Source organism: Lycorma delicatula, chromosome 12 (genome assembly GCF_047948215.1).
Source record: "Lycorma delicatula isolate Av1 chromosome 12, ASM4794821v1, whole genome shotgun sequence".
NCBI lineage: Eukaryota > Metazoa > Arthropoda > Insecta > Hemiptera > Fulgoridae > Lycorma > Lycorma delicatula.
The window spans coordinates 1884901-1910906 of record NC_134466.1 but is presented as its reverse complement, the minus strand read 5'-3'; the positions used below and the strand labels follow the sequence as shown (position 1 = coordinate 1910906).

The following is a 26006-nucleotide window of genomic DNA, read 5'->3' as shown; positions in this document are numbered from 1 at the left end:
AAAATTAGGGTTAAAATACAGAGATAGAAGAACAATTGCTATTATGTACAGGAACCAAACATCAACAGTAATAATTGAAGAACATAAGAAAGAAGCCGTAATAAGAAAGGGAGTCCGACAAGGATGTTCCCTATCTCAGTTACTTTTTAATCTTTACATGGAACTAGCAGTTAATGATGTTAAAGAACAATTTAGATTCGGAGTAACAGTACAAGGGGAAAAGATGAAGATGCTACGATTTGCTGATGTTATAGTAATTCTAGCGGAGAGTAAAAAGGATTTAGAAGAAACAATGAACGGCATAGATGAAGTCCTACGCAAGATCTATCGCGTGAAAATAAACAAGAACAAAAGTAATGAAATAGTAGAAATAACAAAGATGGATCGCTGAATGTGAAAATAGGAGGAGAAAAGATTACGAAGGTAGGAATTTTGTTATTTGGGAAGTAGAATTACTAAAGATGGACGAAGCAGGAGCGATATAAAATGCCGAATAGCACAAGCTAAACGAGCCTTCAGTAAGAAATATAATTTGTTTACATCAAAAATTAATGTAAATGTCAGGAAAAGATTTTTGAAAGTATATGTTTGGAGTGTCGCTTTATATGGAAGTGAAACTTGGACGATCGGAGTATCTGAGAAGAAAAGATTAGAAGCTTTTGAAATGTGGTGCTATAGGAGAATGTTAAAAATCAGATGGGTGGATAAAGTGGCAAATGAAGAGGTATTGCGGCAAATAGATGAAGAAAGAAGCATTTGGAAAAATATAGTTAAAAGAAGAGACAGACTTATAGGCCACATACTAAGGCATCTTGGAATAGTCGCTTTAATATTGGAAGGACAGGTAGAAGGAAAAAATTGTGTAGGCAGGCCACGTTTGGAATATGTAAAACAAATTGTTAGGGATGTAGGATGTAGAGGGTATATTGAAATGAAATGACAAGCACTAGATAGGGAATCTTGGAGAGCTGCATCAAACCAGTCAAATGACTGAAGACAAAAAAAAAATAAATAAACTGTATAATGTTTACTGATATGATTTTAAAGGCTTTATGTAATCTGTTATTCTTTTTTTTCAGATGAGTTTTTGATAGAAATATTGCAAATAGTTATAAAAATAAAAATAACAATACCATCAGTATAAAAACAATATTTACAAAAATTATCATTTATAATATTAACGAAGTAATCTGATAAAATATAAAAGTAATATGATAAATATAAATTAATCTGATAAAACTGTGTGAAAGGGTATATTATTAAGCCATGCCTGCATGTCACTGATTATTATAGCAACAAACAGGATGTACGCTTAACTATTGGTTGTGGCTGTACTTTCTGAATGATCTTTTCATACCTTTCTGAGCACAATTAAAAGCTTAATATTAAATACATTATTTTCAAAATATTGTTATCTTATTCAAATTGTTTCAATGATTACAACGATGTATTTTTTAGTTTCATTGAAACTAAAGGTAGGCTGTCTTGTAAAACATACTCTGCACGCTGAAATAACATCAGTTTTGGGCTAAATCTTAATTATAATTATTGAGAAACAATCGTTTAACCTACTTCCAAAACCAGACAATTTTTATCTACAATGGTTTTAATTTTATAGCAATCAAAGTTGACGTTCTCAAAAAAATGCAAAAAATTGTGAATTTTGTGCTTCTCCTGCGCTTAATTTTCAAATGAATTACTAATTAAAATTGGCTGAATCCAGTTAGTAAAAAAATAATTAATGTTTCCAATGATACTTTCATTTTTGTGCGATTTTTTTTTAAACTGAAATATATAATAAACAGTTTAAACATAAGTGTTATCTTTCATGGCAACCACTATGATAATATTGTTCAAAGTCATGTACCAAAACTACTTACAAAAAAAAAATAAAATTTTCAAAGCAGTTCTCTAGTGAAATTATTATCATAATTATTAATAACAAAAGTTCCATAAGCTTCAGAAACAATATAAATCTATTCACTATTAAGAATTACTTAAGAACAAAGTGTATGCAACACTTAAGTCATTAAGATTTATTATTAAATTATACTGTTAAAGTTAAGGAATCTTTATCTGACGATTCCAAAGGATTTTTTTTAATATGTTAATAAAAATGACAACAGCAGAGATCTTATCCAACTTGTATTGCTTTTTGAAATGAGTATTGCTAATAAGGGTGCTGATGTGGTAAAATGTTTTTGCTAAAAAATTTGGGTGTGTCTATACTAAGAATGATTTTTCCTTCACTAAAATTACATTTAACTAATGATCGCTGCAGTTAAACATTATTTTAACTGAGAATGATGTTGAAAAGGCCATTCAACTTAATGATAACTATTTGATAAGCCCAGAATATATTCACCTTCTTTTAGTGAAGAAATGCTCTGGTTTTTTTGAACAGTTTTTAACTAAACTCTTCAATCATTCTTAAAATACAATTCTCCCTAATGTTTGAAAAACGCGTTACTTATGCCCATTATTTAAAAATATTGACATTGCCCTCAGCAAATGCAAATAGATCCTGAACATAGTTTTTTGGAAGGTAAATCTACACAAACTTGTATGTATATTTGCAAGATACTGTTGATGCACTAAATGATGGTAATTACCTTGTTTGCAATTTATACTGATTTTCATTGTGCATTTGGAGTAGTTAATGTCAAATTACTTATTAAAAAACTTGCTGCATGTGGATTTAATAATAAATGGTCTTGGATACATCCATTTCATATAAACAGAATTCCCTCCCTATGTTAAAATTGATAATTTTATCTCTAAACCTATTTATGTTAGACGTGGAGTAAGACAAGACATACATTTGGGTTCTCCAATTTTCATAGCATTTATAAATGATATTAGTTTATTTATAAATGATATTTTTTTTGAGATATGAAATCGTTTAATCCTATTACAAATCTAGTTGATATTCTATTACTTCCAATCCACTTGAACTTTGTGCAAAAATGATGCTATTTCTTCTAACTTAAAAAAAAATTGATTTCATACTAAATTTGGAAGGTTTGCAAATGTTGATATAGTTGTGCAACTAAATAATATAAAATAATACTGCAATACAAAAAGTATCTTCTATTAAATACTTAGCGGTACGTTTTGATAGAAAGTTATCCTTCAGTAAATAACCTGGTTATACTGTATCCAAAAATGGTAAATTTTATAATGAGATTCTCTACAAATTTTAGAAATATTAACTGTACTGAATTTTAGGTCATGCATTTAAATAGTAATAAAAACTTGCAATTAAAATTACTAGTAATATAACGTAGAATCTTTCTTAGATATGCTTATAAATAACATTTGGTATTCTATACACATTACTAATGATAATGTTAATCATATTTTAGATTTGTTAAAAATACCAAAAACTGAATAACCTCTGATGCGGACAGATTTAATATTTGCTACTAAAATGTTTGGCAGTTTTTGACTATCCTAATTTATTGCAGCTTCTTGACTTACATGAATTAATAACTAGATTGCTTAAGCATAATTTTCAATATTTTCATGGTTCAATTGATTCTCATAGATCTATTACTAGGTTACCTTTACCATGTAAAGTACATTAAAGGTGCACTTAATACCTTATAAAGAGCTACTCTTAACTTATGAATGATAATTTTTTTATGTAATTTTTTTTAATATGATTTTGTATTAATAGGGTTTCATGTCTATTTCATGAACTATTCATGACTTATTTCAATTAAATAAACAGTTTCAAATTTACCACATTTACTGAATACCAATAACCCAGCCTTTGCTTTAGGGTAAAAATAGAAAATCAGGTCACAACAAAGACAATTGTAAAATTCCAGCAAGTACTTTGAAAAATTATTAAACTACCAAAAACCAAAAGTAAAATTTGAATTCCAAAATCGACCAACTTGAACTGAAAAATCCAAACAACATAATTAAATAAAAATAGACAAAATCAGCCAGAAATTAAATAACAAGGTAGATGGCAGAGTTACAGAATCTCAAAAACAACAAGAAAAACTGAAGAACTTGCTAGAAGAGATATGGAAAACTGAAAAAAATCCCATAAGATAGGAATAATGCATTAATACATCTACTATACAACTAAGAAGATTAAACAGAAGTAAATAACGACAAAGGGATTTCCCTCTTACCTTTGACAAACAACATCTTTTCAAAATAGAATTGAATTAATCATAGACTTAACTGGGAGAATACGAAAAAGGATTCTGAAATGCAAGATCATGTGCAGAACAAATCTTGAACTTTAAAACAATAATAAAGGAAAAAATTACAAGGCATAAAAACTAAATAATTGTCTTTTCAAATAATTTCAAAAAGGCATACAACTCAATCTATAGAATTTCCGTATTTAACATAACAGAAAAATTTGGTGTGAATCCCAACACAATTAACAATACTAAATCAGACTCTTCCAAACGCAAAATCAAAAGTAAAATTCATATGAGAAGTGTCAGAAGAATTAGAAATTAAAACAGAAGTAAGACAAAGGAGTGCTTTAGCATCAATCCTTTTCACCTGTCCTAGAGAAAGTAATAAAAGAACAGGAAAAGAAAGTGAAAAAAGTTAGAACATACCACTAAATCAAACTGGAAAGTAATTGGAATTAACTGCTTAGGATTTGCTGACAATAATACAATTTTCTTGAAGAACATTGAAAAGGCAGTAGAAAAAGTAAACCTCTTAAATTAATTTGCAGGTAAAGTAAGTTTTGTTTTCATTTACTTCTAGATCCAGTCTGTGTGTGTTTTGTTTTTTATTAAACTAAAAATGCATGACCAACCAAAATTTCCCAAAATAAATAGAAATAAGATGAAATAAAAGAAACAAAAAGTAAAATCAGAATATGATTCGGAGAGCGGAGAGTAAAAAGGATTTAGAAGAAACAATGAATAGCAAGGATGAAGTCCTACGCAAGAACTATCGCATGAAAATAAACAAGAACAAAACAAAAGTAATGAAATGTAGTAGAAATAACAAAGATGGACCGCTGAATGTGAAAATAGGAGGAGAAAAGATTATGGAGGTAGAAGAATTTTGTTATTTGGGAAGTAAAATTACTAAAGATGGACGAAGCAGGAGCGATATGAAATGCCGAATAGCACAAGCTAAACGAGCCTTCAGTCAGAAATATAATTTGTTTACATCAAAAATTAATTTAAACGTCAGGAAAAGATTTTTGAAAGTATATGTTTGGAGCGTCGCTTTATATGGAAGTGAAACTTGGACGATGGGAGTATCTGAGAAGAAAAGATTAGAAGCTTTTGAAATGCGGTGCTATAGGAGAATGTTAAAAATCAGACGGATGGATCAAGTGACTAATGAAGAGGTGTTGCGGCAAATTGATGATGAAAGAAGCATTTGGAAAAATATAGTTAAAAGAAGCGACAGACTTATAGGCCACATATTAAGGCATCCTGGAATAGTCGCTTTAATATTAGAGGGTCGGGTAGGTAGAAGGAAAAAATTGTGCAGGCAGGCAACATTTGGAATATGTAAAACAAGTTGTTAGGGATGTAGGATTTATTAGGGGGTATACTGAAATGAAACAACTAGCATCAAAAAGGGAATCTTGGAGAGCTGCATCAAACCAGTCAAATGACTGAAGACAAAGAAAAAAAAATTATTTCTAACTATAAATTTAATGTAGCATACTAAATGTTAATAAACAAGAACTAATTATAAAGGAAGGAAGGAATTATTATTTATGTATAATGTTCATATGTTTAATGTGTTTCAAATATTATTTATAATTGTAATTTTTATGAGATGCTATTTAATTTCTGAGGCTTTTTAATAGAATAAATTAGTTTGCAATGTTACAATGTTTTTTGTTCCTTTGTATTAATAATTTTAACACCGTAAAATGTTGAGTATTTATTTAATAAATTCAGTAATTATTGCAATTATTTATTATTTAAATAATCAAAACACTCCTGTTAATTAGTCAAGGTTAGCGAGCGTAGGTTAAGTCTGGTTAAATATATTTATAAAATAAATAAATATAAATAACCATTTATTAAAATTAATAAAGAGACTGTTCATTTTTCACCGAAATCCGATTGACTACTTTGTTTTTAAATAAAGCTGTAGCTCCGGTGGCATTAATACGTAAGTACCAAATCAAATGAAATAAATAAAGATTACTGTTAATTATCAAGATGGACCAGTGCAAAAACAGATATGTTCAAAGATAATTCTACAAAAATATGAGTTCAGCGACTGTAAACCTTAATATTTCCAATTGAACTTTACTGGGAACTTGGAAACTCCTCTAATCTCCAATGGTGAACATTACAGGGAAATAGTTGGAAGCTTAAATTATTTAGCTTCAGGCAAAACACCAAACCTAAGTTTTGCCTTGATTATTGGATCTGGAGCACAGATTCAACCAATGAAAGGCCACTTTTAGTTTGGTAAAATGAGATTTCAGATATTTTTAATTGTTTCTGAAGATTGTATTAGTTAGTAAAACAACCGGTAGACAAGAGGCATACAGGAATGCCTTAAATACTGTGTGGTAAACTAAATTGCAGAAATTTGTATCATTTTCTTCTATGGAAGCTGCATATGTTACTATAGTAGACAACCAAATAGTTGGTACACATTATGTCAATCCAAAGCAAACTCTCTTATTAGATAATCAGTGCCATTAAAAAATAATTAATGTTTCACAATACATCAAAACTAGATGCCATTATGTGAGGAAGATGATGAAAGAAAAAAGCATTCTGAAAAACAGTCAATATATTTACAAAAGAACTATTACCTGCTTAAAGGAATGAAAACACTCAAGCGTATGAAAATTTAATACAGACTTCTGAGAGTTTTAATAAGGAGTATTAATATTTTTGTACAACGTTCATATTTTATTCATAATTCTTATTTTTGTGAGAGTTAATTTCTAAGTCTTTTTAATAGAATCGAAGTTTGCAAAATTATTAAGTAGTTACATCTACTTAGTTGTGAAAATGGTTTTCTTCTTTTGTTCAGGGTCACAATAATTCTTTGTAACCTACGTCCGTTTATTTTAGCGAGTTCCACCCGACACTAATAAAAACGACTAACATTTGCTAGAAGTTCTCATGAAACACTTCTGTTTTCCATAAATTGTAATAATTAAAGCTTCAACAATTTATTACAAAACTGTTAACTATCAACTATTCTTTTTTATTAGTATTGGAAAATAAGCATTAAAATTAACAATAAACAGAAAGAAAATTACTAATTAAAAACTAATAATAATAAAACTACGTCCACCATTATTCTTTTTTTTTTAATGTTGCTTATTGACACGATTTTACAACGAACTCGAATTTACACACAGGTTTAAAGCCCACACCACCAATTCATCAATACATAAAACTCAAACTTAAATTCTATAAATTTATATTAGAACGGTATAAAATACTTACTAAGATAAAAAAAGTGAACGCCAACAAAATAATAGTGATGTTAGATTATTTTTTCTTTTTCCTGTTTAGCCTCCGGTAACTACCGTTTAGATAATTCTTCAGAGGATGATATGTATGAGTGTAAATGAAGTGTAGTCTTGTACATTCTCAGTTCGACCATTCCTGAGATGTGCTTAATTGAAACCCAACAACCAAAGAACACCGGTATCCACGATCTAGTTATATTAGATTATTTAACTCGGCTTAAGATTTTTGACAACGCTTTCACGCAATTATTGATCAATGATGCCAACACATAAAATTGTATACTTGAATGCATACAATGTCTCGTTGTAATGGCGGGAGGGAATAATATATATATATATATATATATATATATATATATAAAAGAAGAAATTGAGATGAGATCAAATTACATGCAGAATGCATATTAAAGTTCTCCTGGGATTTTCATAACCTATTCTGCTAGTGAAATTAATGGAAAAAGTTCATATAAACATATGTCCTAAAATGCTTCGTTTGAAATGTAACGGCTATGAAAGATTTCGCTTGGATTTTAGCAATCCCGCAGAAAAGTCGTATTGAATTTTTTAGGACGTTAATTAAGGGACAGAATTAGTCATTTTTTAGTGCTTAAAAATTGAATGAAATAGCTTCCAAAACTGTGGGATGAAAATTAATAAATTAGGGTAAAAAACCCGTTTTTATATTTGACGTACAACAACTTTGTTAAATGGGTAATAAACCCATAAAACCTTTAAAAAATGTAAAGATATTAATTCTGAACAAAATGGTGCAAGATAAATCCAACAAAACAAAAAAAAGTTTAGAAAAATTAGAATTTTATTTAGAAACAATACAGTAGATCGTACCTACCAGTTTTCTAATAAATATTCAAAAAGAAGCCCGCCAGTTTCAAAACATTTCTTGGCTTACTTTGGTACTGCTTTTATATCTCTTTATAGTTCTTCAGAGCTATGCTTAAAAGTTTCTCAGCAGCATAATGTGAAAAATTAATTCCTTGTGAGTATGTATTTTTGCTTTATATCTGATATTTTTCATCCGTCCCCAGATGTAAAAATCAAAAGATGTTACATCAAGTGTTCTTGGTGGCCAGAAAGGCGGACCTCTACAACCGATCCATTTCTCAGGGAATTTGTGCACATTATCAATTAGGTTTATTTATTTTACCAGTTTTTTTTTTAACGCAAGTATTTAAATGACTATTTACATATCCTTGCAGATTTCATCAAATGTAGGATCATCAATACAGAGGGAGTACAGTACTTATAATTTAAGATCTTATCATATGATAATCGGGTTCAAAAATTAAGAGGCCAAATTGTTGAATAACATCCGATTAGTTGTTTCATATGGCAGTCATAAACTTCATAAAATTTAATTATTTTTGTTACCTTCATTGATTTGTAAATATCAAAGGTCTTAATGATAATTAAAAGCTGTTTACAAGTTATTCAATATAAAAACCATTTACAAATTAACTAACTTAAGAAGATGTATTAATTTGAGAATACAGTGTAAATTCAAGTGAGTCATGTTGCAATAATATTATTTATATTTAAATATTTATTCTTTTGAATACTGTTGTAGATATGTTGAAAATTACTTGATCTAACATAATCGTATGGTAAAACTGAGGAAATTATTTAAATATAAAATTAGAAGCAAAGTTGCACTGTCACCAATCAGCTATCTATAATCTATATTGACATGTTCTTTCATTTTATTCGATTTAATGCTGGTAAAAGAGTAGTGTATGAATCACATGATGTTACTGTTCCCAACTGTGAAGTATGTTTTGTGATTCATATTCTGTAACTTAGCAGAAATTGTATCTTAAGTTGTAGAATTACATAATTTGTCACTATCACAATGCTGAGTGATGCATGTAAAGCACAATAGAGGTAGGAGGTACAATTGCTTTCTTCTTCACTAAAAATAATGATTTTCGTACAGGACCAGTCCCAATGGTGAACAGAATGAAGGTTGCTTATAGAAGTGAAAGATTTCCTGCGTTTTGGTAGGCTTGGTCTACTCTGCATAGAAGACAATGGGTAATCACTTCAGCCTTCATTCACTTTCCTTATTAAACCTGTCGTGAAATGCTTTTTTCTTGTCGCATTCAATCTTTTGTTTATGGCAAATGACATATACAGTGTCCTGGCATGTAAGTCTGACAATTTTGTAGTAATTGTTATGTTGGCACTACTGTCAATGAGATGACGGGAGTATTGTTCATCGACAGGTCTAATCATGCTATTTCAGTAGCCAATATGTCGTGGTCGGGTGAACGACGAGCGTTTGTGACTGAAGCCTATTTTAAAAATAACGACTCGGTTATTGTAATACAGCGTTTATTTCACAGACATTTCAATTTAAATCGACACGCGTTTGTTCCTAGTAGGAGTACGATATTGTTGTGGGTGAAGAATTTTAGGTACACATCGTCTGCTTTAAAAATGAAACCGACAGGATGAAAACGGACTGTGAGTACGCCTGAAAACATTAACGCTGTAAGGTTAGCTGTTCTCCACAATCTCTACGACGTTCAGTAGCGGGACATGCTGCTGCGCTAGCCATTTCTGATCGAAGTGTACGATGAATTCTTCATGCCGATCTGAAATTCCATCCATATAAGACGATGTTAGTGCAGCAACTTAATGCAAATGATTGGGCGTCTCGCAAAGCAGCTTGCTAGGTCATCCTTGAAAATGCCCACCTGGATGCCATTATTCTTTTAACTGACGAGGCGCATTTTCATCTGTCAGGATTTGTGAATAAACAAAATTACCGTTATTGGGCTTTGCATAATCCACGGCAAATTCTTGAAAAACCACTTCACAGTCAATATTTTACTGTGTGGTGTGCGGTTTCAAAGTTCGGCATAATTGTTTTTTGAGGAGTTAAATCGCAGAGTAACCACTTATTGTTTCTTCTAAATATTTTTTCATCTTTATATTTTCATCATGCACTGTTACTCTGGATCTAAACTGTTCTTTACCATTATTAACTGCTAGTTCTATGTAAAGATTAAAATGTAACAAGGGAACATCCTTGTCTGACTCACTTTTTTTATTACTGTTTCTTACTTATGCTCTTCGACTATTACTGTTTGCAGTTACTATTGGCAGTTTGGTTCCCATAAATGCTAATTGCTCTGTATTTTTCACATTTATCTACTGCTGCTTTCTTTGTATCATGACAATTACACTATTTATGAAGTCTGATGGAACTTCCCTTTTTTCGTAAATATTATGCACCAGTTTGTATAATCTGTCTATCACTTTCTCACCTGCAGTGGGCAGTAATTCTGCAGGTAATCTGTCTATCCTAATCCAGAAATGGCAAAAAAGAAAAAAAATTGCTCTCAACCCTTTATACAGATTGGAATAAGGTGTAAGACCAAACACAATCAGAAAATATCTTGGCTACTTAAAAGAAATAGGAAGTGTCAACAATAAGTATTGTTATGTCATGGTGAGGGTTAATTCCAAGAATATATATTAACTAATTTTAAGTCCATCTAAAAAGATTTTTAATTCAAAACTAAATTTTTTATGACATATCAGCCGATTAGCATGCTACCTGTACTTTCGATTAGCATGTTACGTGTAATCTTCTACATAGAAGATTAAAACCTTTTTACAACAAAACAAACTAATATCTGACTACCAGTTTGGCTATCAAACAGATCATAGTACCTTTGTACAGATTCATAATTTTTTTCTAATATTCAGAAAGCTTTAAACAAAAAAAGTCTGCTCTACCGGGTTTTCTTGATATCTGCCAAGCCTATAGATTAATGTGGCACACTGGCCTTTTTAAAATTAATCAGCCTCTACCTATCAGTATTTTAACATCTTCAGTTCTTTTTTAAGTAATAGATATTTCAAGGTTAATTTCAGACTGAATCGTCTCCACTATTTTCAATAAATAGAGGTATTGCTCAAGGAAGTGTATTCTACATACACTTCCAATAAGTCTTTTCTCCCAACACTACAATAGCAGCTTTTACTAATGTACTTTGCTTGTACTGTGTAAAAGTATTTACACATCACCAGACACATGTAACAGCACTTTCAAGTAAAGTTAAACAACATGGTGGAAATTGTGCAAATAAAGTTTAATGAAAATAAAAGTACACATGTTAGTTTCACTCTCTGAATAAATGTCAATTTATTATACTCGATTACATTCAGATACCACAATCAAATTTTACAAAATACTTTGGTATTCACCTTGACAAAAGGCCCAATTTTGGAAAAATGAGAATAACTGAATACTAAATTTCGTCGATTGTACTGGATTGTAAATTGAAATTCAAGAGTATCTCTGAACAAGTTAGTTATTTACAAAGCCATAATCCAATCTGGACTTAAGGCAGCCGGTTACTGGGAATATTAACAAAATTCAATATAATTACATTATGTTTTCAGTCCAAAGTTTCTCACAGCTCACAGATATACTTTGGTCCATTACAAATAACAATGCACATGACTCCACATACTTACAGTTACAGAAGAAATCTCAATTCATTAATCAAAACTCAATCATCCAAATGTTCATACAACTAGCCTTTTAAACCATATTTCTCATTAACATCCTACTGACCTTTTTTAAAATTCAAGATTTTTAAGAAGTAAATCCTAAGAAAAGTATGAAGTAATTATTTTTTAACTTTTGCTGTTGAACTTTTCTCGACATTTGCAAACCTTCATTCACCTCATTTATACATTTTTCTGAACAAACAAATTATAGATATCTACTTGCATTAAAAAAAATTTATATCAGTGGTTATTTATTTTTACCACATTCTAAAATATGTTTACAGCGATTTAAAAAATAAACTGCCTAATGTCATCTGACACCAGTGTGAAACAGCTGTGGGGTAGACCACTTCCTTACCCAGTTCTTGTTGAGTCATGGCTGCTTCAGGTTTTACCTGCACACAAGGGAGTGGAGCGAGTACGATTTGTGTTCTTATTGTGAGCCCTTGATGATGTCAAGCACGTGATCTTCGTGTGCGTCAAATGATGAATCCATGGTGAGGCATGTGGCGCTAGACACGAATAACATAATGCAATTTCATAGTTAGTGAGGAGCATCAGTGTGTGTAAGGGGCCTGGGGAATAGGATGGTGGCCAGCCTGCTAGAGTGGTGGTTGTGCATGTGCATCAGTTAGGTTTGGTTAAACCATGTTCGGAGGCTAAACAGAAAAAGAGAGAGAGGTATTCTAGTGGTACCCACCAGGCTGGTCTAGTAGTCAACTCGTCATCGAAAATCAGCTGATTTTGAAGTCGAGAGTTCTAAGGTTCAAATCCTAGTAAAGGCAGATGCTTTTATACGGATTTGAAAACTCTTGTATTCAAATCCGTATAATGTAGTAAAGAATTAGTAGTACCTTAATATTTTACCATTTGGCTACACAGCTTTGGCTATCACCACGACTAATCCATCGAGCAGCTGAAAGAATTGGTCGATCTGGTACTCTGAAGATATAGGATTAGCATGAAGTGAAAAGTTGATATGTTGAATATAATCTGGTAATCTGTATTATTTCAAAGTCTCATATAGTTTGTATATTTTTGTAGTGAGGAAGATAATGCTAATTTAACACTTTGATCTTGATTTTATTTACACCAATCACTTATTTCCCCCACAATTTCAAAATATGTAAAAGATACATGCCTTATTTTTATAAATATGTAAAAGATCAGTTCTTGCCTTTTTAATATGCAAGGCAAATATATTACATATAAAAATGATTAAATTTTGAAGTAATTTGGATTACTGTTATGCTAGAAAAAATCCTTCTACTTAGGATTTTACCACAGAAAAAGGTAAATGTTGCTGTAAGTTAATTTTTTTAATAAAAGAATTAGTATTTATTATGGCACCTCTAAAATCAGCTGACCCTGGTTTGAAATTAAACTAACATGCAAGCATGATTCTCCTTTGAAGCAGGTGGCTGAATGCTGACTAGGGGTATTCAAAATTTAAAATATTTCAAATTAACAAAAAAAAAAAAATGTTAACTGTAGATGTGCCCAAAAAAAAAATTTAAGAAATATTTATTATTTTATATAAGCTATCAAAGTAAAAAAAAAAAAAAATATATATATTTGAAAATAAATATATATTATATACTACGTGAACCATATTTAGAAACTACATTTAATCAAGAAATTGCCACTATATTTTAAATTATGTTTTTAATTTCTTAAATGAATAATTTTCAATGAAATCAACAAAATTTAAATAATTTATAAAAAAGGGTAATTTTAAAAACCCAGTCAATATTATTTCAAAGAAAATTTATTGTTATGTTATTGTTTCTATTGTTATTCTATTGTTCCATCATTTTGTCTGTGTACTTGGTCAGTGGTGTCTGCTTCAATGGAGTGGCGTTGCCTTTGCGTTTCTTGGCTCAAGTCAGAGGCAGCGGGGGTTGACTCCCCGGTCGGTGGAGGTGTACCCATACTCTTACCGGTCTTGCTTTCCAATTCGGGGAACGATGTTATTGCCCGTTTGTGACGCCACCTGTACTTCCATGGCGGTCTTTTCTATCGTTTGGTGTTCCAAAGCGTCACGTTCTTGCTCACCACTTGTTGTTTTCTTCTGTACTGCCTCTTTGGATCGACTCTGATCTCCATTGGTGGGGTTTTTTTTTTATTAGGTGGATCGCCAACCACGATAAATAATGTGATTTTGAAAGTGGTCTTAATGTCCCATGAGTACAGACGATAAAAACAGACCACCTCGGCAGTGCACTGCTTTCCAGGGCCTAGGGTTTCATACAACCTTGTTCCTGGAGGCCACCATTCCATGACTCACTCTGCAGAGACTCACTTCTCTGCAATGCATGCATTACTATCCAGACCTCTTAATTACCCCTTTTAAGATTCTCTTAAAATGCATTTTCACAGTATAATATGGCCGATCTGGGTAGGAATTAAAACAAAACAAGCTCTATAAATTATTATTGAAACAAAGATAAAGAAAAGTATGTTTGATGTAAATGATATTAACTTGTAATTTATAAAATTTCCATTTAAAAATTTTATAAATTACAAGTTGCTGATGAATAGCAAATTGAATCAAATTATGATCATTAACAATCCAGGTGAAAACGGGGTATTAAATAATAGAAAGTAATATTGAAGTTATCTTTTATCTGCAGGATTATAGAAAAAAATTAAATTGTATTATGTATATTATATACAGTAATCCATAAAGAGGTCCTTTTTCAACAACGATATGAAATACAATTACATTTAAAATTATGCATTTGAGGTGGGAGGTGCAGAATGATTAATAGCAGGTGACAGGTAATCTCATACAACAAAAGAGAAGGTGCTCGATTTCAGTTTTACAAGATTTGGGAAACTAACCAGCAGGCAAGATAGGGCATATACCCTAGAAGACTAAAATCAGGGGGTTTATATCTATGGTTTGCTCTCATATAAACGGGTTAATGTAGTGTATTTTTAGATTTAACATTATCGTAGACGTTAACTGTATTAGTGATGGGCCTTTTAAATAAACTAAACTGATTACTGACTGATATACTGTAATAGTTCCTTGATGTTTCAAGGCAGAAAACTAACATACATTCAAATACAGTTTGATGGTGTCAAAAATTGATTTATAGATGTATGTATGTGTTGTATCCTTAAATTTATTTATATGTAGATAATCAAAGGGACATTTTAGATTTAATTTTGTTGTTAAATATAATTTTTTTAAGAAATTACTTCATATAAATTAGATTGGAATCGAGAGACCCAGAAATGAATGATGCAGTTAACTGCAACTGATATCCAGGAAAAATTTAGAAATATAGGAAACAAAAATAAATTTTTAAGTGATAATTGGCTTTTATTTTCTAAAGAATTACAGAAATAAGAAATTCAACAATGTAGATAATGAAAATTGTTGAGATTCAGATTGTTGTACTGCAGAGATAACACAATTATAATCTGAAAAGTATACTAACTATAAAAGAATAAGTGTGATATATATATTATGATATACAACTGCACATTCCTAATTCAAAATAAGTTCTTTTAATACAGTTTCTAAAAAAATATTCCTGTTTCAGCAATAATAAAGTATTTGATACATCAAACAATAAAAATTGATAGTTCCTGCTAGATATTCATTGTACTAAGGTATTTGTACTCAGTAGAGCATTTAAAGTTAGTGAAGCGCAAGAAAAAACATGTATTCAATACATATAAATTACAATTACTATTTATACAAATAATGCATCTAGATGTAATATAAAAATCGGGCAATTCCTATAAAATTATTGAAAATATTCGTCTTTTACTTTTTTCCAGAATAAAATTTATTTCAATTTATACATAAAATTCATCTGTAATTAATTTGATAAAAAATAGTCATATTTTTATATTTAGTCATATTGATGTATCCATATCAAAAATCATCACCCACCTCTTTTTTTGATTAAAACAAATTTTGTAAAATAGAAGATTATTATTTATCTACAGTAGATTTAAATTAAAAATAGTAATGTGCTTAAAAAATCGCGTTAAATTTTAATTTTCATTAAACTGTAAATTAAGAAAGAAATGTTTAATTTAAAACAGATATATTAAAAAAAATATCTATGTTGTATACAATAAAATAAATGTTCCCTCACTTTAAATAATGTCCTAAATTTGGTGGTTTTCCTTTCTAGACTGTAGTTCAAAGTTACCACACGAACGAGATGCTCACAGGTAAATGATTTCGACTATGTGTATGACGTTAATAGATTCAAAAACAGAATTGCTATTCTGTGTTTCTGATTGGTCAATCATATAGAGTTGTTTACTACTTGTTATAGACTCAAGCGACTCCCTCATGACGTATCTAATCCAAACAACTTTGTTATAAGAATTGAAAAAGTTAATTACTTTTCTGTGTTTCTGATTGGTCAATGGTATTACAGTTGTTTAATCAATCTAATGAATCCCTCCTGATGTAACTTAGTAATCTTCAATAAACAATCTCATTAAAATATATGTTTGAATTTAAAATAAAAAGAAGGAACTAATTTCAAAATGATATTTTTTTTGCTTTTACCTTTATTAAAATATTTTATAAAAAGAAATTACGTCATCAGAATTGTCAACGTAGTTGAAAATAACAAAATTTTTTTGAATAGTAATTTACAGACTGAAATTTTTTTTGCACCGGTATTTATTTTTTTCAGTTAAGGAAGAAAAAAATTTGTACTATTATGTACGAATAACACATTATTAATAACACATTAATATTTCATTGATGCCAATTAAATTCTTATTCTGAGTTATTCGTACATAAAACGAATTTGGTCATGAATTAATTTCCAGACATAATATTTTTTTATTAAAGGGGATATATTAGGTCTGCGCCTTTCCTAACACCGAAGGGAATTTTAGAGAATTTTACCCTGCAGGAACAAATAACAATCTTTACAATCATAAATGCCTTCTAAATACAGCTTAAAAGTTTTAATCCACATTTGTCATTTCCCTGGCAAGTACTGCTTAAATTTTAATGTCCTCGAAAAGAAACAGCCTCGTCGATACACTTTGTGGATACACTTTGGTGTATCCACAGCCTTCTGAAATCTAATATTCAAAAGACTTAACTAGTGGGTTTATTTTATACAATCTATCCTCTGGAGGACATTCTTAGCTATCAGAAAAGTGTAATAATTTTAGGAGACTTTCAAACCTTGTTCTAGAGAGTCCACATGAAATTCCTTTTTTAAAGAGGATTTGTACTAAAATAGTTTCTTATAGGATTTTTTTGTTCAAACCCATCCACATACATATACCAAAAAATACTTTCATCTGTTCTTTGTTTGTGTAATTGGTTTGCAAGGAGAGAATCTCATATTTTCTTGAAGAAGAATATTTTTAACTTCTGTTCAATATACAAGTATTTATTTGTTTCAAGAACTATTATCTTTAAAATTTCATTAACAAACAAGTTGTAAAAATCAATCTCTTCTGTACCTCTTAAGTTCTGCAGGTATAATTGGATGAAGTCCTGTAGCTCTTTCATAATTGAGGTCTCCATTTACGTCACCCCATATCACATCAGGAATAGGGCTATTTGCTGCCCTAGGTAGACCAAAATCATCATCATCATCATTGCCATTTTAATTCAACTAGGGCTTTTTGAAAAATCATTAGGCCTAAGAGTATTTGGATTATTAGGAATTGATGTTGACTGTAAGCAGTAAGTGTACTGCTTTTTCTATTTTTACCTTTTGTGTGACCTTTTTTTATTTTGCATTTTTAAATGACAATTCATCATTAGAATCTGAAGAATTGCCTTCTTCAAAGTCTACTTGCAAATCTGGATCTTCATCTGTTGCATCACTGCCAAATAAATCACTCTGTTCATTAGATTCCTCTCCTTCTGACTCATCACTCATGTCACACAGTTCCATTTCTAACCATTCACTAATTTTATTATCCATTTTTATCTTACCACCTACATGTCTGTTATCTAACAACAATCAAAACATTCAACTGCCTTCTATAACTTGACGTTATTTTATACAATCCAACCAGATTAGTTACAATCCCAAGTTTAGTGTATACAATATGTAGTACACATGGGAGTTGACATTTAAATCAAAAAACTTTTGTTGAATAGTATTATCACTCTGTACAATAATACAAAAGAAATAGAATAAATGCTATGTCTACATAAATGATTACTTGCCGAAGCAAGTAAAACAATCTCCATTTCAACAATTAATTCAATATTAACAATTTTTACTGTAAAAATCTGAGTATTACTGTTTTTGCATAAGTTGACATTTCAAGATGCCCTTCATATACCAAAAAAGTAATAGAAATTTCCAAATGTATGTACATTCATGAGTTCACCTGTGTTTATATCTCTTCTGGTAAAAATTACCTTGTCTGGTAAAAAAATTAATAATTTTTTACATTTTCTCACAATTTATACTTTCATAAAAGTTACATTCATAAAAATAAAACAAAAATAAATTTATCAAAATAAATTAATACAAACTGTGATAGACTTTTAACAAAATCTACATAAATAATTTTCTCTTTGGGGTGTTAATTAGCATGCAATTTTAAATTAAAGACGATTAAAAGTCTTTCAAAAATTAAAAATCTAATTTTTCTTGTTTAGTATGAATATTTAAATGTAAACATAATTTTCCTCTTTTAAATGAACATTATGCGTTTTTAAATAGTATTTTTGATAAAATGACTTTTGATAAAAGTTACAAATATAATTTGTAACTTTTGTATGAATATTAATAATATGTCTCTTTAAATTGTATTTGTGATTAAATGATATTTGACAGAAGTTGCAAACATAATTTTCCTCTTTTGTATGAATATTTAAATGCAATTTTAAATTATATATCTCACTGAAAGACTTTGGACAAAAGTTGCAAAAAAGGTTTTTCTCTGTTCTATGAATATTATTAAGATGTATCTTTAAACTGTAAATGTAAAATGGCTTTTGACAAAAGTTACAAATTTCTCTTTTGTATGAAAATTAAGATGTCTCTTTAATTGGTATTTATTATGACATGACTTATGACAAAAGTTGCAAATATAATTTTTCTCTTTTGTATGTATATTAAGATGTCTCTTTAAATGGAATTTATTATTAAATGTCTCTTGAGAAAACTTAAACATAATTTTCTTGTTATGGGTAATAAGGTGCGTTTTATATCATCATCATGAATAAGAGACTTTTGACAATTTTTTTTCTTCTCTTTAGCATAAAAGTTAAAATATGTCTCTTTAAATAATTACAGCTGAATCTTTTATTACAATATTCACAAACCAATTTTTTTCCTTTTTGCATAGGTAACTTGTTTTCATTACTTATATTTTATACTAAAGTTTCTATTGTAACATCACTGTACGCACACTGGATTTTTTTTATAATTCCATCATGTACAGAATTATTTACACATCTCTTGCAAGTAATACAATTCTTGGTACTTCCCTTGTAGGTTCCTTTATTGAGAGTAACCTGTAAATTAAAAATAACTAAATTAAAAGATAACTTATGAATTAATATAAAAATATTTCAATTACAACAAGACTAACTATTTAGCAAATTTATAACTGGTGAATATATTTTACTTCTATATTCATTTGATCAGATCTACAAACCCACACATTTTAACATAAAATTTTATTTATGTACAGAATGTTTGTGCTAAAGGTACCCAAAACATAATGCCCTCCATTAAGGAAAGCAGTAATTGTAATCTCTTACAACAAAGGCTAAAACAACAGGATATATCCCCCAATTGAACTGTGTATACAAACTGATGAAGCGCATTGCAAAAGTGCTAATATATATACTTACATACATACAGTAAGAAACTTAAAAACCGAATTAAGAGCTTGTACTCCAGTTAGCACCATTATTGGTTGTGTATGTTATGACTAATCTACTGCTGTCAGTTGTAAACTATTCATGCTTCAGTGCAATAAGTTTTGTTTCTTGAGTAAGAATAAGTTATTATTTTGGAAGCAAATTACTGTTGTTGAATCCTTTCTAGGAAGACATTAAATGGAACACATTCTCAATTATGGAATCCCATTTCAAATTGCACAATGAAATAAATGGCCTTCTTTAATTACTCCAGAGGTCATAGCCAATATTTGAAAAAGGATTTGTCAGACCAAAAAATTTATATAATAGTGACACAATAAAGCAATTTAAAACATTTATTTTGCCTTAAGATTCTTCACAATTTATATTTGAAACCTTATCGTGCAACAATATATGAGAACAAATTGAAATATCTTAATTAATGTGGATCAGCTTCTCAAAAACATTGTCAATGGACAGATAGACCCAACAATATATTTTTGTCAGATTGAGGCATGATTTCATTTATCAAGGTTAGTGAATGAAACTCCTGATGTTTCTGTATAGAAGGGCAATTTTTTGATACACATAAATTGATACCACCAGGATTCAAATACTCTTTCTCTCTATCTATCTATATACCCCTCTACCTGTCAAAGAGATCTCTTTGAGAGATGTCATGCTCAGACAAAGCTGCACACACATATTTATATGTACTGAGATAGAATAACGTACTGTTTCGTACATTATATATAACAGTACAATAGAGACTATAACATGATATTTACTGTTAATATTCTGGCAAGGACGAATAAACGATATTGTTCCATTAATGTAATATAGATTATGGTATAATAATCAGTGTATCCCAAACCAATTTACTGACAATATCTAATTAAAGATATGGGTTTACACAACTGTAATTATCAACAGTTAATTTCCAGATTACATAAATACACCAAAATTAATTTTTTATAAAAAATAAAAAATAACCTCCAAAGAAATAAGCAGCAAAATTTGTTTAAATATTTAGTTTTATTTTCTAAATGTCTACATCAACCAACCACCCAGATATGTTTATAAATAAAAAAATATTTTAATCATTGTTTGTATGAGCATTGCAGTACATTAATACAATAGATATATTTAAAAAAAAAAAATTAACTTTTTAAATAATTATCTATACCAAATTTAATAAATACAACATTTTGAAAATTTAAATCATTATGTTTTTATTCGCTCATGAAACTATCTTCAGTGACTGATGCAGCGATTTAAAAATGAATGATTTTAGTTGATTTTAATGTTCACCTTTTTTTTAAGTTAGGCAGACATCAGTTATGAATGTAGTTGACAAATGTGTTTGATTTGAATTACATATATATATATATATAAAATGTAGCACATTATTATTGTACATCTCTTTGTATTTACATACTTGACAAAGTTCAAGTAAATTCTTTTATCGATAAAATGATTGGAAAATATTGACTCTATTGTATCTTGTTGACTATATATTGTAGCTCTAAATGTTTCTTTGTATCTTTATTTAAAGCTGCATATCATTTGAGAAGTATAGAAAACTAAATTGAATAGGAAATTTCAATTAGAGACGTTTAGTTTATATATAAACTAAATGTAAAAATACGGTATTGATGTGATGACTATTTTTTTATTGTTTTTAAAGAGCTTGTTTGAATATGAATAAGTACAAGCAATCTTTTATATTTGTTTAAATCACAATCGCTTGTGAAATTGAAATAAACTGTCTGATACTTATTTCATGGAAATCAGTACAATTGTTCTGAAGGTAAAAATACTAACTTATCCAAGCTAATTTTAAGAGAATAGTCTCAGAAACGTTGGATAATAGAACCTTGATTTTAAAATGAGAATACTTATGTATTGATAATTATGAATCAAAGTACTTACGAACAGTTTATGGACAATATAAGAGTAATCAATTTTAGTGTATGACACACAGAAATAAATAAATAAAATAACTGCCCGTGCAGATCATTTTTTGTAATTACTAGATGTACTATTTAACGAATAACAGAAAGGATTTAGTCCAGCAGTTTCCTGAAAGGATCGATGAAAGATATACAGAAAGTTTGATCAGAAAAAATATTATTAAATACAAAATAATTAATAGTTCTGTCTACATTAATATATAAAAATAAGAATAATATGGACATAGCAATGTAATGAAAATAAATAAAATCATTGGAGAAAAAATTAAAATTTTGAAGGTATTAATAAATATTTGGATGCAAATTTAAGTAGATGTAAGTAAATATTGATATGAAAAATTCAAATTTATGTAATTAGTATTATTTAAAAATTCACCTACTCAGTAATATTGGTCATATAAAAAGAAAATTTTAATTTAAAAAAAATTACTTGACAAATTTTGTTAGATTTCTGAATAATTTATTAAAAATAGAAACTGATAAATAAGACCCTTTCTTGTATGTATAATGTTTTATACTATATAACATCAAAATAATTTGATTGTCTAATTTAATACATGAACATAAATATTGTTAGTTTCCTTTTTTAGATAGTATTATTTTATTTTTTTTGAGGAAGGCTATTGGCTATATATAAGGTTACATACATTGGCACCAAACAAATATTGGACATCCAATTTTTGAATTCTGAAAACTTATTCCAACATTTTTAAATAATCTCAAGAAGCAATACTATATCATACACAGGCATGTTAATCTTGAATGATGATGGCAAATTTTGTTATAGACTAAGATGCTTCAGAGAGAAACAATATGGTTTGACCATGTTGCAAACGAAATCATATAATTGGCACTTGAAAATTTATCATCTGATGAGTAACCTAAAAATCTTATTTTATGATTCTAAATGTGATTCGTTTGGAAAAAGCAACTTAAAAACTAGTTTATTAATTCATCTTATATGGGAATGTGGAATAAAAATTATGTTGCATATGAAAAATACTAAGCCTGACTGGGATCTGAACCTAGGACATTCTCATAAAAACTGCAGGCGCTAGCTCTCCACCATTCAGTTCAGCAACTATAATTCAGTTTAAAATTGAAACAGTTCTCCTTTGCCTTAAAATTGAAACCTCCGCTTTAAACTTCATCTAAATAACTTAACTTTCATCAGTAAACTTAATTTTTTTTTTAATTTTTACCATGTATCTAAATATGAAATAAAAATGATAAGAAATAGAACAGCAAAATTTTGATACATAGCTGTTAAATCAATTGGCATATATGACTAATTTGTTATACTATTTATTCAAAATTGAATAGGTTAACTAATTAAAGCAGACAGACTAAACCTTCATAATTTTAGTTACTTAAATATAAAGGGATATCAAGAGAACAAGACAAAGGAAAGAGAATATGGAAAGGAATAAAAATGATGGGATATTCTGGAAAAGTAGATTTTTAAAAAATGTTAAATTAATTCTAACAACATTACCTATTCAAAAAAAACAAAGTACTTGAGTTCATAGATTATACATGCATATGAGGATTCTTTATAATTGACTAGAAAGTCAAGAAGTGAAATATAACTTTACTCTCACAATTAATTAATGATATTTGATTTTACTGTAATCTACAATGACAATATAAAGTCTTGTACTTGAATAAACAAAAATAAACACATATATACATGCTTAAATATATATATGATGACATGCAACTAAAAAAAGCCAGTTCAAAAAAAATGACAGCTATTCTCACCAAGAAAAAACTTCCCTCGCCAGGCTTTCTTCATAAAACCAAGTATAATTTTGCTTATCAAAGAATGTTAATCTCATTGACATGTAAATGATACTCAATCCTACAAGCAATATCTTTACTCTGTTAACAATATCGAACATCATTACTCTTAGAAAATTAGTTTGATTGATATCTATTGTAAAGTGGGATTAGAAAACCTCTTTAGTATATAGTTAATATATTCAATGTATATTGTTTGTTTATTTTACATATTTTATTTTTAGTGCGTTTATAATTTCATATTGTTCAAACATGTGTATCAGAGTGATATACATGGTCAGAGCTAGCCTTTCTATCCAGGAAATTGATACCAATTATATTTTAACAATAATGGCTTCCCAATAGGAGCCGTAACTCCTAACTGAGGAGGCCATCATTCTATTGTTTAGTTCACATATCCTGGCTTGAGAATCTATATGTAACAAGTTACTTACTCTCATTATATGAACAAGTGACAGCTAGTTACAGGACCCATATCAAGAAAACTGCTCTGGATATCAGATGACTTCCAAAATATCTTATATATTGATCAGTAAAATTGTACAAACATGTTGATTCTTAGTTATTACGTACATGTTAAAATGTTTGAATGGATGTCATCCTCTGAAGTAATACATTACAGTGGTTCCGGAGGCTAAACAGAAAAAGAAGAGAAGAGATGACTGGATGTCTTGTTTCTGTAAGATGATTTTCAAAAGATTATTCTGTTATTGTGTCAAGTGCATGAATATTTCTGTTTTTGTATTTAAGGGTGAATATACATCCAATCTAGCCAATGGAGAATTTAGTGTAATCACTAGAATTTAAATTAAATGTACCCGGATTCTTTTGTTATCAGAGCGTAATCTGTTATTTAAAAATACTTGTTTTGTCAAACTAAAAAATAATAATAGTAAATTCTTCAATTAGATTCACAAATTATTTGAATTTTATTTTATATTAACCATAACTTATATCTATTTCTATGTAATTTTTTTTAAGAAAAAACGTTTTCAAGAAAGAAAATTTTATACAATAAAATTGGTATATTATTAAAGAATCTCTGTATTTTTAATTTATTTTAATTTTTCTAATAAAGGAAAAAAATAAAATCAATAGTTATATGTTAACTTTTACAGTTTACTGAACTGTAAGAAATAATAAATTAAATGCAGAAAGAAAAACATATTGAGGCTAATATTAAATAAATGTACATAAGTAACAGAGGAATAAGCTTTTTTCTTTAAAGTTCTTCTTCCAGGAAAAATATTAATATTACTGCATAGAAAATTATTTACAATGAATACATTATTTGTAATATCTACTGAACAAAAGAATACACATATATATATAAAAAAAAGGAAATAAAACAATCTTCTTTAAGCAAAAATATGTAAAACAAAGTAGTAATGGTAGTATAAAATTTTAATATAATTCAGCATCAATAAATTCAAAGAAAATAATAACAATAATATTTATTTTCTGGGTGGAGAGTTGAAATGCACTTACATATGGAGTGTTGGGCTCCCTCTGGTGGTCTTATCAAACCACCACTAGTAAACTACTGGTTAAAACCACCCACCTTTCTATCAGGATTCTGCCTGGAACTGACCATTTTTAATTGACCGTAACACATTAAAAACTGGGTCACTTAGTAGAGCAGCTCTCCATGCCGTTATGAGAGAGAGCGGTTATGCTCTCGTGGCTTTGTCGGTGGCTCTTCATAACTGTTCAGCAAAGCTGAGTTTCCGGTCAATGATACCAAGGTTCTTCGCGGACGATTTGATCTCGTCAACCTCATCCCCGACACGCAAGGGGAGTAGGATGTCAGTACAGTTCGTTAGAACCATGATCTCCTTCTTACTGAGGACTAGAGACAATCCTTGGTCATCCAGCCAACCGCTGTCACTGTGCATCGCTCGGCTGAACCTTAGTTCGGCGTATCCCACGTCGCGGGCTACAACAAGTAGCGCAACGTCATCAGCATAATCAACCAAGGCCGAATCTTCCGGCATCTCCAGCCTCAGCAAGCCATTGTAGACAGCATTCCAAAGGTCGGGGGCAAGGATCGACTCCTGTACCTCCCTGACGTGATGGTGGTTCTATGCCAGCCTGCCGCTGTCTTATAGATGAGACCGCAGTTCCTTAGGTATGGATCCACCATTCTGAGGAGGTATCGAGAACACGTAGAATGAATTCTCCATATCCCGAAGCAAGTCGTTCCATTGTGAGAGTTGAACGCGTTTTTCACGTCCAACGAAACGAGAAGGACCACATGGCGCGAAAAATATCTTTGGCCTCTGCTCGCCGACGCACTGCCTCAACAACCTCGAACTGCATCCAGGGTCGACCGACCCTGCTGAAAACCATACTGGTAGGTTGATAGAGCACCTCCTGATTCATCGCCGCAACCAATCTCTTA

General features: G+C 29.7%; 1 protein-coding gene across 3 annotated transcripts in view; it reads right to left on the bottom strand.

Moving 5' to 3' along the window:
* LOC142332962 (uncharacterized) overlaps positions 1-26006 on the bottom strand; it is a 386939-nt gene that overhangs the window by 17299 nt on the left and 343634 nt on the right. Inside the window, exon 1 of one of the 3 annotated variants that reach the window (XR_012758457.1) lies at positions 7431-7709. The exons of the other annotated variants lie outside the window; for them this stretch is intronic. The gene's annotated coding sequence lies outside the window, so the exon portion shown is untranslated. Of the gene's footprint in view, positions 1-7430; positions 7710-26006 lie in introns of those variants that run through there. 3 annotated transcript variants of the gene reach the window in all.